This window comes from Xenopus tropicalis, chromosome 9 (assembly GCF_000004195.4).
Source record: "Xenopus tropicalis strain Nigerian chromosome 9, UCB_Xtro_10.0, whole genome shotgun sequence".
Taxonomy (NCBI): domain Eukaryota; kingdom Metazoa; phylum Chordata; class Amphibia; order Anura; family Pipidae; genus Xenopus; species Xenopus tropicalis.
Genome location: NC_030685.2, coordinates 38,539,741 through 38,550,645, shown reverse-complemented (window position 1 = coordinate 38,550,645; position 10,905 = coordinate 38,539,741). Strand labels below are relative to the sequence as shown.

Sequence of the window (10,905 nt, the reverse complement as noted above, 5' to 3'; positions counted from 1 at the left end):
CACACCTACCAATCTATACACTCACATACATAAACTATAAATACAACCACTAGTACTAACTGTAGATATTAGTATCACAATAGCCTTGGATATTCTGATTGATCAAGAACTCATCCAGGCCCTTCTTAAAGGCATTAACAGAATCTGCCATTACCACATCACTAGGAAGGGCATTCCATAACCTCACTGCCCTCACTTTGCAGTTATTTATTTGTAAAAAATGTTTGGAATCATGTATTATTTTCGTTCCACTTCTCACGTGTACACCACTTTGTATTGGTCTTTCACGTGGAATTCCAATAAAATTGATTCATGTTTGTGGCTGTAATGTGACAAAATGTGGAAAAGTTCAAGGGGGCCGAATACTTTTGCAAGCCACTGTATGTTGCATGTCCATGAGAAACCTCTCTAAGGCATCCCTTCATCACTGACACAAGTTAGTGAATGAACATTTTTTTCAAATCGATGTTCCCTTTCCACCATTTTTTCTTATGTCGATTAGGCATCATTCAGAAAACGAAAGTTTGATTTTCAAAAATTATTCTTAAATCAAATATTGATTCAGATCGCTATTTAAAAAAAGCTAGAGAATAAAATGGCATAGTCAATAGAGTCTCTGATACTTTTTCTTATGCATTCTCTATACATGATAACCAAAAATACTTAATACTTGAATTTGAAATATTTACTGGCAATCAGCATCAAGATGAGGGATGGAAGGGACTAATAATCATGAAAGGTTAAACACATTTATTTTTTGGAGTGTGGGTGGTTCAATTAAAAAATTAGCCTATGCAGGGGCTGCATCACATCCTGTTTCTGGATCTGTCTCAGTCACAGGTAAAGAACTCTAATAACTTACATTAATACCTAATGTCTCTTTATTTAAATCTTGTTCAGGTATGTATTTCTCATCTTCAAGATTCTAATCCACTTCCTTAAGAAAAAAAATATAAATCAAACCTTTGTTAAAAAATGTATAATTAATAATTAATATGATATTGATTAAAACCATAAGGGACCCCTGGAGATTTATACGGTAGGTCAGACTAGTCTCTAACACTTTAGGGCTCTGGCACACGGGGGAGATTAGTCGCCCGCGATTAACTCCCTGTTCGCGGGCGACTAATCTCCCCGAGTTGCCTACCCCTGCCATCCCACCGGCGAACATGTAAGTCGCCGGCGGGATGGCAGACGCGGCGGGGCAATTTCAGGGAATCGCCGAAAAAGACTCGCAAGTCTTTTTCAGCGATTTGCGCGAAATCGCGCCGCCGCGTCTGCCATCCCGCCGGCGACTTACATGTTCGCCGGTGGGATGGCAGGGGTGGGCAACTCGGGGAGATTAGTCGCCCGCGAACAGGGAGTTTTATCGCGGGCGACTAATCTCCCCCGTGTGCCAGAGCCCTTAAACAGCATAAAGGTAAAACCTAATGTGAGCAAAAGATCCAATCCAGCGCACAACAGATTAAGATGGGCAGTAGTGATGTGTGGATCAGGAAATACTTAATCCGCACTGAACCTTAACCTGCAAAACCTTATATTGCACCCAACCCTAATGGCAAAATATTCCCGCATTTCTCTTCTCTGTATGCCCTTCTGCATGGTCCTTAGATTCCAAGACAGGGAAACTTCAGGAGCAGAGAAAGAGTGCACTCCCCCAGTCTGAACCACACACAACATTTCAACCCCAAATTTCAACACTAATCCGCTAACCTTAACTACATCAGTATAATTAGGTAATCAGACAACAAAACAGAGCAGTCCTATCAGATTAAAAATACGCAAACCTTCAAAACCTGCCTTCAGAGCATTTCCTTCAAGAGGGTGGTTTGTGTGTTTTTAGTGTTACAGTCACATTATTATATTCATACTGCTTTATATGTAATAGAGCAATTTGAACTACAGAAATATCATGTAGAATACAGTGGGGAGGTACAAATGCGGTCTCTGCACCAGAAGTGCCAAAATTTCACATTGCCCTGGTATGTTTCTTAACTTGCTCATGGCTGGGATGCCCCTAAATAAGTATCACTATAAAAATCTTCAAGCTGAATCAAGTCAGGAGCATAACGCCGATTATTTACTGACCGGAAGCTTTAAGTTGAACTCTAGCCCCCACACTGATCAGCTACAGAGAGAGATAATATTGGTTTTATTTTGTAAAAATTAAAAATCATGCATCCCTAAAAAGAGATCCTTAAAACAAACAACACAATCACAAGAACCCAAACTCCCCCCACCCTTCACTCTGACAACCAGTGCATTGGTAATGTTTTTCTGAAGCAAAAAAAAAAAGCAGCACATGTCACCCCCTCCCCCACCCATGCAGCTAAGCAGGATTCTTTCTGTGAGATCAGTGAGAACGAATAAGCAGGAAAGCCTGAAAAAAGAAAGCTACAGTGAACGGAGCTCAAATTCCCCTCCCTCTCTTTGGCAACAATGAATAAGGGAGCAATTTGATTATTAAAACAGAGAGGGAAATGTTGCGCACAGAAATGACGTAACTTGAGGCTGAAAGGGACGATGGGCAGGCCTAAAGGAACGATGCAATGACAAGTGCTATAGAATAGACACACCTACTTTCAGTTTGTGAAAATGCCTGGTTTGGAAAACAATTAGAAAGGAGTGATAAGTAAGTGTGATTTTAATACAAATTTGATGTGATTTGGTATAGAAGTTATCGCATTAATGCAATTTATTATAATACTGAGAAAAAAGGTAGGGATTATAATTAATGACAGTTTCTCTACAAGTCTGGCATTATTATAAATAAATGTTAATAATAATAATAATAATTATATTTAGTTAACTGTTTTACCTGTGTTATGTCCGTACACTTGAGTGAGGCTGGCAGGTCACTTTATACTTACATAGAACACTGCTGCTACATTCCGTGGAGAGACATACAGAGACAGGTGCTGTAATAGTGCAAACTGTGAATTAACTGAATACACATCACATGCAAATGCAACTTTAGCTTGCTTGCTCCTGTAGGGTTGGACTGGGCTGGTGGGGCACCAGGAGAAACCTGGTGGTCCCCGTTGACCCAGGAACCCTGCTTGGCAGAGGGGGTACATGGTGGGGGAGGGAATTTGCAATAGTACAGTATTGCAGCATATTTGATTGCCACTTTAGAGCTTGTTTGCAGGTACACACTGACTTCTGTGGAATATCATATAAACAAGTCTATTGGATCCTATTTGCTACACAGGGGCATAACTACATATACAGCAGACCCCATGGTCACCAATGGAACTTTCATGAGAATAGTAGCATAGTGTTGCTAATATCAAAAAAATCAGCCTGTTCAGAATAATCCATTCAGATTTTGAGTTATAACCCTTACAACCCTTCACAACCCATCTGCTCTTCCTGTGCAGCCAAGATCTGAACAGCGATACAGATGTAGAATTTAAAGTACTGTACATGCGCTACAGCTGGTAGGTAAGAAGTCACATACCAAAAAAAGAGAGTCAGACACATTGGCCCCTTAGATTTTACCAGCTGTGTGCACTGGTGCTGGAATAACACCCACCCCTGTTACTGCAGAACTATGTGGACACTTTGGCCAGCTCTTCTTATAGTATTTATAAGAACTTGCACAACAGTGCACTCCTTACTAAGGTCTCATCCAGAAGTGCATTGTTTTGAGCTGCAGAGATGCTGAAATTATGTAGAGCTCCAAATTTTAGATAGATCCCTTATCCAGAAAGCCCCAGGTCCTGAGCTCTCTGGATAACAGGTCCCATACCTGTTCAAGATAAATTGAATTTTCATTCTTGTGACAGTTCCCCTTTAACTCTCAAGTCAAAAGTAGCAAATTATTTGAAGGAAAGGAATGTGCCAAGGTTTTATAGCAATGGTAGTAAGGGTATTCATTTGCAATTAGTTAGGCAGGGTAAGCAACGCATACTCAGTCCTAGCCTTTTATGTTATAGCTATTTACAGATTCTCCTTTTCATAGTAAGGAAGAGTTAATCTGGCATTTTTATAACTCCTGGTTCTTTGAATTTTACAGTGTGCCATCTTATTATTAATAATAGTTAAGGCTATGTCTTAATAAACCTTTATTTCTCACACTTTCCCCCTTTGTCTTGACTTACCTGCTAGGATGGTGTTTTAAGGGCTCTTAAATAAGGATTTGTCCTCTTTTGTGTGTTTTGCTTCTTGTTGGTAAATAACATAATAACATAATTGTAAACAATATAAATTAATGTGCATTACGAGTTACTGTACATCTCAATTTAATGCATAAAGCATACAAGCATTACATGGCAAATCTTCAGTATGTTAAAACAGGTATGGAATCTGTTATCCAGAATGCTCAGGACTTGGGGTTTTCCAGATAATGGATCTTTCCATAATCTGGATCTAGGTACCTTAAATCTACTAAAAAATCATTTAAACCCAATATGATTATTTTCCCTCCAATAAGGATTAATTATATCTTAGTTAGTATTATGTACAAGGTACTGTTTTATTATTACAGAGAAAAAGTAACTTTTAAAAATCTGAATTATTTCATTAAATGGAGTCTATGCCTTCCGTAGTTCAGAGTTTTGTGGATAACGAGTTTACGGATAACGGATCCCATACTTGTATGAGGAACACATTGTGCCCTGTCTTTTTTCATGTACTCTCCAGGCAGGTTAGTGTATTCATGACCAGATTTAGACATTGTTACAATGTAATTGTATTGTCTGGACTACTCTGTGGAGTTGAATACAGATATGGGATCCCTTATCTAGATAGCTCCAAATTACAGAAAGGTCATCTACTGTAGACTCCATTTTAAACAAATAATTCATTTTTTTAAAAAATGAATTTTATTTTTCTCTGTAATAATAAAACAGTACCTTGTACTTGATCCTAAGCTGCATGAATCCATATTGGTGGCAAAACCACCCTATTGTGTTTATTTCATGTTTAAATTATATTTTATCAAAGTGTGGTGATCCAAATAATGGAAATAGAATACCTTTTTTCAGAAAACCCAAGGTCCTAAGCATTCTGGAAATGGTCCCATACCTGTATAATATACAGTTCATGTCTTTTTATTTTATTGTGTTTATTTATAGTTCTGCAGGTATGAATAGTCATACTCAAACATACACCTCTTTGGAGTAAAGGTGGCCCCACACGTGGCGATTTGCGATGGTCGCACGAAAGATTGTTAAATCCGCCACTAACGTTCAGGGCTAAAACGGCAGATAAGGAGGTAGAAACAATAGGATTTCTACCTCCTTCTGCCGATTCAGCCCTGACTGCAGATTTTGCTCAGGCACCTTCTATGGTGCCCAATCAAAATCTTTTAACCTGGCCAATCGGCGTGTCGACCGATATCAGCAGCCTCCTGCCATATCGGTCGACTTGCGACCTGCCATACAAGCACCGAATATAGTACGAAACGAGGTTTCGTACAATATTATCGGTGTGTGTATGGCCAGCTTAAGTTATCTGTTCTACATAAGCTTTATTTTTTACATTGCTCTGTTTATATTGCTGTAAATGTGTTGATTTTGCTGGAGCTTAAATGACAGAAATTATAGATTATATGGGGGTATGTTCCCATTGGGGCCCCTACATGCCACATACTTAGGTAAACCTATACATATTGGGCATCAAACTGTTCAGTGGACCCCTGGTGTTCATATTTAGGGTGTTTTATTAGGTTACTTTATGACCTGTAGGAGCTAAGATACTATAGACTGGAAGCTTTGAAGCAATTTTTTAAAAAATTTCACAAATTTTGATAAAAACCAATAACTTTAGGAAACCATTGCTACTAGATAGTTTGGAGTAGACAGACAGTTGTGCCTATTCTGGATTCACCAGAATCTGTTCTTTCCAAAAATGTACAATTTTCTGGGATAAACCTTCTGTTAGTGGAATTTTTGTCCTTGAAATCTTGAAGTATGCAGCTTTCTGAGGCAGTGCTTTGGAAATTTGGCAGTGTAATGCTGGGAGTTTTTGACCTATACAAGTGAGAAATCTCCATAAAACTATATATATTTGGTATTGGCATGTAAAGGAAACATGGAACTTTCCAAATCAGTTGTATACTTGTGCATAAAAAAAAATTTGTTTCTAGTATGTGTGTTTATATTATGGAATTTTTTTTTTTCATTTTTAAACATTTAGAAGCCTATATCTTGTTACAGTATTGTAATTATACAAAAATTCTACCATATTTTGAAACCTTAGGTTGTTCTGAAAAAAATATAAATATGATATATTGTTTCCTGGGTAAACTAAAAGTCCCCCCGAGGAAAGGCCCCTAAAGTGAAACAGTGCAAAATGTTAATAAACTGTCTGGCAATACAAGTTCCACTTTGACCAAAACGGGTGGTAGTAAAAAGGTTAAGATGTTTTAAAATTTTTACTGATCATTAAATTCATAGGGATTATTTACACAAGTACAGTGTGAAAAGTACAATTTCAGACACAGTTCACCATGTTTTGAAACCAAAATGCATTGTTAATTGTGGGCATGCAGGTATCAAGTTGGCCCAGTTGCATCTCTAAAATGTATACAACTACAATTTAATTAATCAGACAATATTGCACTCATAATTGTCAGTATGGGATTGTGTAATTTCCAACACAATTTAAAATTATGTCTGTGTATGATTCTTTATTGATGCAGCCTGCAGTTGGAATCCTAGAATTACCATCCATTATTTAGACCAAAATAATGTTAAACCCAAGTCTTGTTAACTGGTTTCAATATCCAATCACATTTTCCTTTTTAATCAATGAAATTCAATGTTCAAATTTAGCTCTTTCACAGTATGTTCCATTTATATCTCTACTCCGTCACTCGGCTTTCTAAGCAATAAAATGCTCTCTTTAATCTTAAAGCAATATTTATATGCATTATCCTCCTATGTGAAACAATATCCAAAACCTACAGCAAAATCAAATTAGACCATAGTGGGCATTTTAAATGCATTCTGTCACAAATAATTTGCTTGAGCTGGATATGTGACACAAGTTGCTCTCTTACAATTAGGACTAATTGTTATTGTAGTTGTTTCTGGGAATACTTTCTCGTGTCTTATTATAAACCCAAGGTCATACCCTTAAACTCCTACAGCGGATCACATGGTATTCAAGACCACTGCTAGCAACATAATCTGAATCACAGCACTCTTGTCTACACAATCTTTTGTCTTAAACATCTCCAAATACAATGCTCTAGCTCATTGTATATTACTCACACTTCAAAGACAGTTACAAGACTGGACAATACTCCTTGTGTTGGTTGGCATTACATATAGTTGATATTATCGAAAAAAAAAAGGAAAACTTTAACAGATATGCCATTTTCTTTTGTGGAAAAAATAAGTACACCCTGCACTCATCTGCTATTTCCCCCTGATGGCAGAAACAACCTCAAGCAGGCATTTCATATAACTAGTCTCTGACATTGATTGTAAAAAATGTTTTTAGCTGTATGATGATTGAGGGGTTTCCCTTTACAATTCATTAGTGGGATATTCAGGTTTTGGCTTGACCATTCCAGAACCCTCTGTTTCTTTTTTTTTTTTTTTTAGCAATTCCTTGGTGTATTTACTGGCATGTTTAGTGTCATTTTCATGTTGCACGGTACACTTTCAGTTGAGGTTCAGTCTTCTGACAGATGGTATTGTATTATCCCTGGTACAATGAAGAATTCATCAGGCCCTGATACAAAAAAATCCATAACATTTCCACCATCATACTTTACACTCAGTATCCGGTTCTTCTGATGAAAAGCTGCTTTTGGTTTTTACCAAGCATGCCTTTTGGTACATTGCCCATATAAATCAATTGTTGCCTTGTATATCCAGAGCATGTAGTTCCAGAAGTCCTGGTCTTAGCCTAGATTTTCATGTGCAAACTTAAAGTGGTTGTTCACTTTAAGTTAACTTAAAGTATGATGTAATGTTCTAAGACAATTTGCAGTTGGTCTTCTTTTTTTATCATTTGTATTTAGTTATTTCACTTTTTGTTCGGCAGCTCTTTGGTTTGGTGATTCAGCATCTATATTTCGTTGATAGGGTCCAAATTACCGTAGCAACCAGGGAGTGGTCTGAATGAGAGGCTGGATAGAAAAATGAGTTATTAAAAGTAACAATAAGAATAAAACTGCAGCCTCACAAAGCAATGTTTTTTTGGCTGCTGGGGTCAGTGGCCCCATTTGAAAGCAGCAAGTTAGAAGAAGGCGGCAAAAACTATAAAAATTAAATAAAGACCAGTTGAAACATTGCTTAGAATTGGCCATCCTATAACATACTAAAAAAAAAGGTGAACCACCCCATTAAATTTTGCCATGATGTTTTTTTCTAGACAACAAATGTTTCCTCCTGGCACACCTCCCATGTAGATTGATTTGTGCAGTATGTTAGATTCATGCACTTTGAGCAGTAATGGTGAGAGCTACAGTACTTGAAGATAACGTGATGCAGTTCTGGGGTTCTTAGCTGAACTTTCTGGGAACAGCCTAACCTGGGCAAGTTGGTAGTTATGTGACATCTTCTCAATATGTAGATGATCTTCCTGGCAGTTGGATGATTGCTATTTAATTGTGTGGAGATCTTTTTAAATCTAGTCCCAAACTCATCCAAAGGTCTCCAAGAGCTCTTTTATTCTAGGCACTGAAGGGTGAAGGGTGAAGACACACAGAGATAGTAGTAGCAACTACATTTTCACGGCTACTAAACGCTAGAAAATACCCTGCTGTAAACAATACTGAGAATCTCTAAAACGCACATAGAGACAATTATCAGTAAATGATCAGCATTGTCTATTTTATTACCCATGACAAGTAGCTGATACTAGTAGCTCCGTGTGTTTTCACCCTAATACAACACACTTCAATAACAAAAAGCAAACCAAACTAATGTGGAAATGTAGCATTCTAAAATGTGTTTCTTGTCTGGTAACCCATATCAGCCAATCAGACGGTAGTATCCACTGGTCAGATTACAAGATGAGCGCAAACAGTAGATCTTTTGTTATATTACCTCTTTAATATTTTAGGTTTTTAATAGTACCTGTACTGGTTTCCCCAAGATCCTCTCTAATTATTTGCCCCTGATTCTAATCTGATGGTTTTTTTTGAGCTAATGAAAAATGTACTGGTGTTTTCTGGGGCAAATACACAAATATTTAAATTACACAATGATCTACAAAATGTGACTGGTGCATGATACTCATTATATTATAGCACCTTTATTTATCAAGAATAGGGTATACTTATTTTTTAAATAACTGTAAGTGCAAAAAGGTGAACCTTGAATAAAATGTTTTTATATGATTACTACCATATGCTTTTTTGCCATTATATATTGAAGCGTACATAAGATTAAGCAACATAAAGGTTATACATAAAGGTTTATCAGCAGTTACAATAATATGAATAATGCCAGTAGCAGATCTAAAATATTGCCAATTATTACCAAAGAAAAGGAGCACATCAATGCACAAAATTATGCTGCTTATTTTATTTATTCATGTGTTGTGACGTGTTTTGGGCACAACCGCCCTTTTTCAAGCATTACATATGTAGGGATCACCAGATTTGGGCCTCAGGTGGTCCTAGATGTTTATGTGTTAAAGGGAGTTTCCCTGCAAGTTAACATCAACCACTAGATGGCGCTGTGCTAAACGTATAAAAAGGGATGACTCCCATGTTCAGCAGGTTTTCCAGCCTAGGACCTCCCTCTGTAAGAGGTGTACAACAGGCTAGTGTTCTAGGTAGTAGAGTATTGTAATAGGTCGCTCTAGGAGTGACAGGCAGGGTATTTAGATGGACAGAGATTGCCCCACCAGCACTCCTGGCCTGGCTGGAGTTCAGGGCATGTAGTGGCTAGTTAGGTGACCATACTGGGAGATTCCTAATCAAGGGTACTTAGGCGTGAGTACCGGGGTGAGTCCTTGTGGAGGGTCAGCCTGGTGTGAGTACCGGGGAGAACCCTAAGAGAGGGTCTCTTGGCGAGAGTACCGGGGGGAGCTCCTAGATAGGATCACTTGGCGGGAGTACCGTGGGTAGCCCTTTGAGAGAGGTTCTCTAAGAGAGTAGTTAAAGGAGGAGTGTCACCGTAACTGTTCATGTACAGTACCCTGGAAGTCCTGCTTACACTTAATAAAGCAAGTTCATCTGGTTCATCATCATAACCGTTGTCTTGACTGTTCATATACAGAAGATCCTAAACTGCCTGGTAAGCAGCTACCCCAAGGGAGCGGCAAGGTACTGGGAGTTGCAGGGAGTCCCTGTCCAAAGAGGACATTACAGAGTTTCCCAGGGAGGGGAGTTATAGTTCCACCTATACCTACCCTGGGTGGAGGCACGCCATTCAGTAATATTGTACCTGTTCCCCCATAGTAACCGGGGACTCAGGGCTCCTGTAGCACCAAAAGTAAGCCATTGTAAGGCACAAGTAGCAGCACCGTTCAAAAGTGGGCTACACATAATATCTGCTGGATAGGAATACCTGGAAAAACATAGCAACATTTAGTTACTATGCCATGGTGCTGTCACCTCTCTGTACAAAGCACAATGACAGGGAAATGAGGCAATTCTATGTCTTCTACAAAATATAATCTTGCTGTTAGGGAGCATATGACACTTTTATTTTCATTACAGCAGCTCTTATATATCTTATATGCTGTATAATAAATTATAAGTAATATATTTCCTGTTTATGTACACATACACTGTCTGTCCCTGTCTATGGCAGGGTGATGAATATGATTGGCTTCATGCAGGGGAAATGAGCATGGCAGGAAATAAAGCTGAATTAAATTATGTGCCAATTTTAGGATAATACTGCACATCTTATAAATGTCATCAACAGCTTACAGTCTTCAAATAATTCTGTTTGTTCTTTTGTCTTTTTTATTACGGTTTATTGATTTACA

At 38.1% G+C, this 10,905-nt stretch overlaps 1 protein-coding gene across 2 annotated transcripts in view; it reads left to right on the top strand.

Annotated features, from left to right (window-relative positions):
- Positions 1-2,337: 2,337 nt before the first annotated feature.
- The window catches only part of mettl22 (methyltransferase like 22), a 98,341-nt gene continuing 89,773 nt past the window's right edge, over positions 2,338-10,905 (top strand). The window contains exon 1 of one of the 2 annotated variants that reach the window (XM_031892520.1): positions 2,338-2,632. The gene's annotated coding sequence lies outside the window, so the exon portion shown is untranslated. 2 annotated transcript variants of the gene reach the window in all.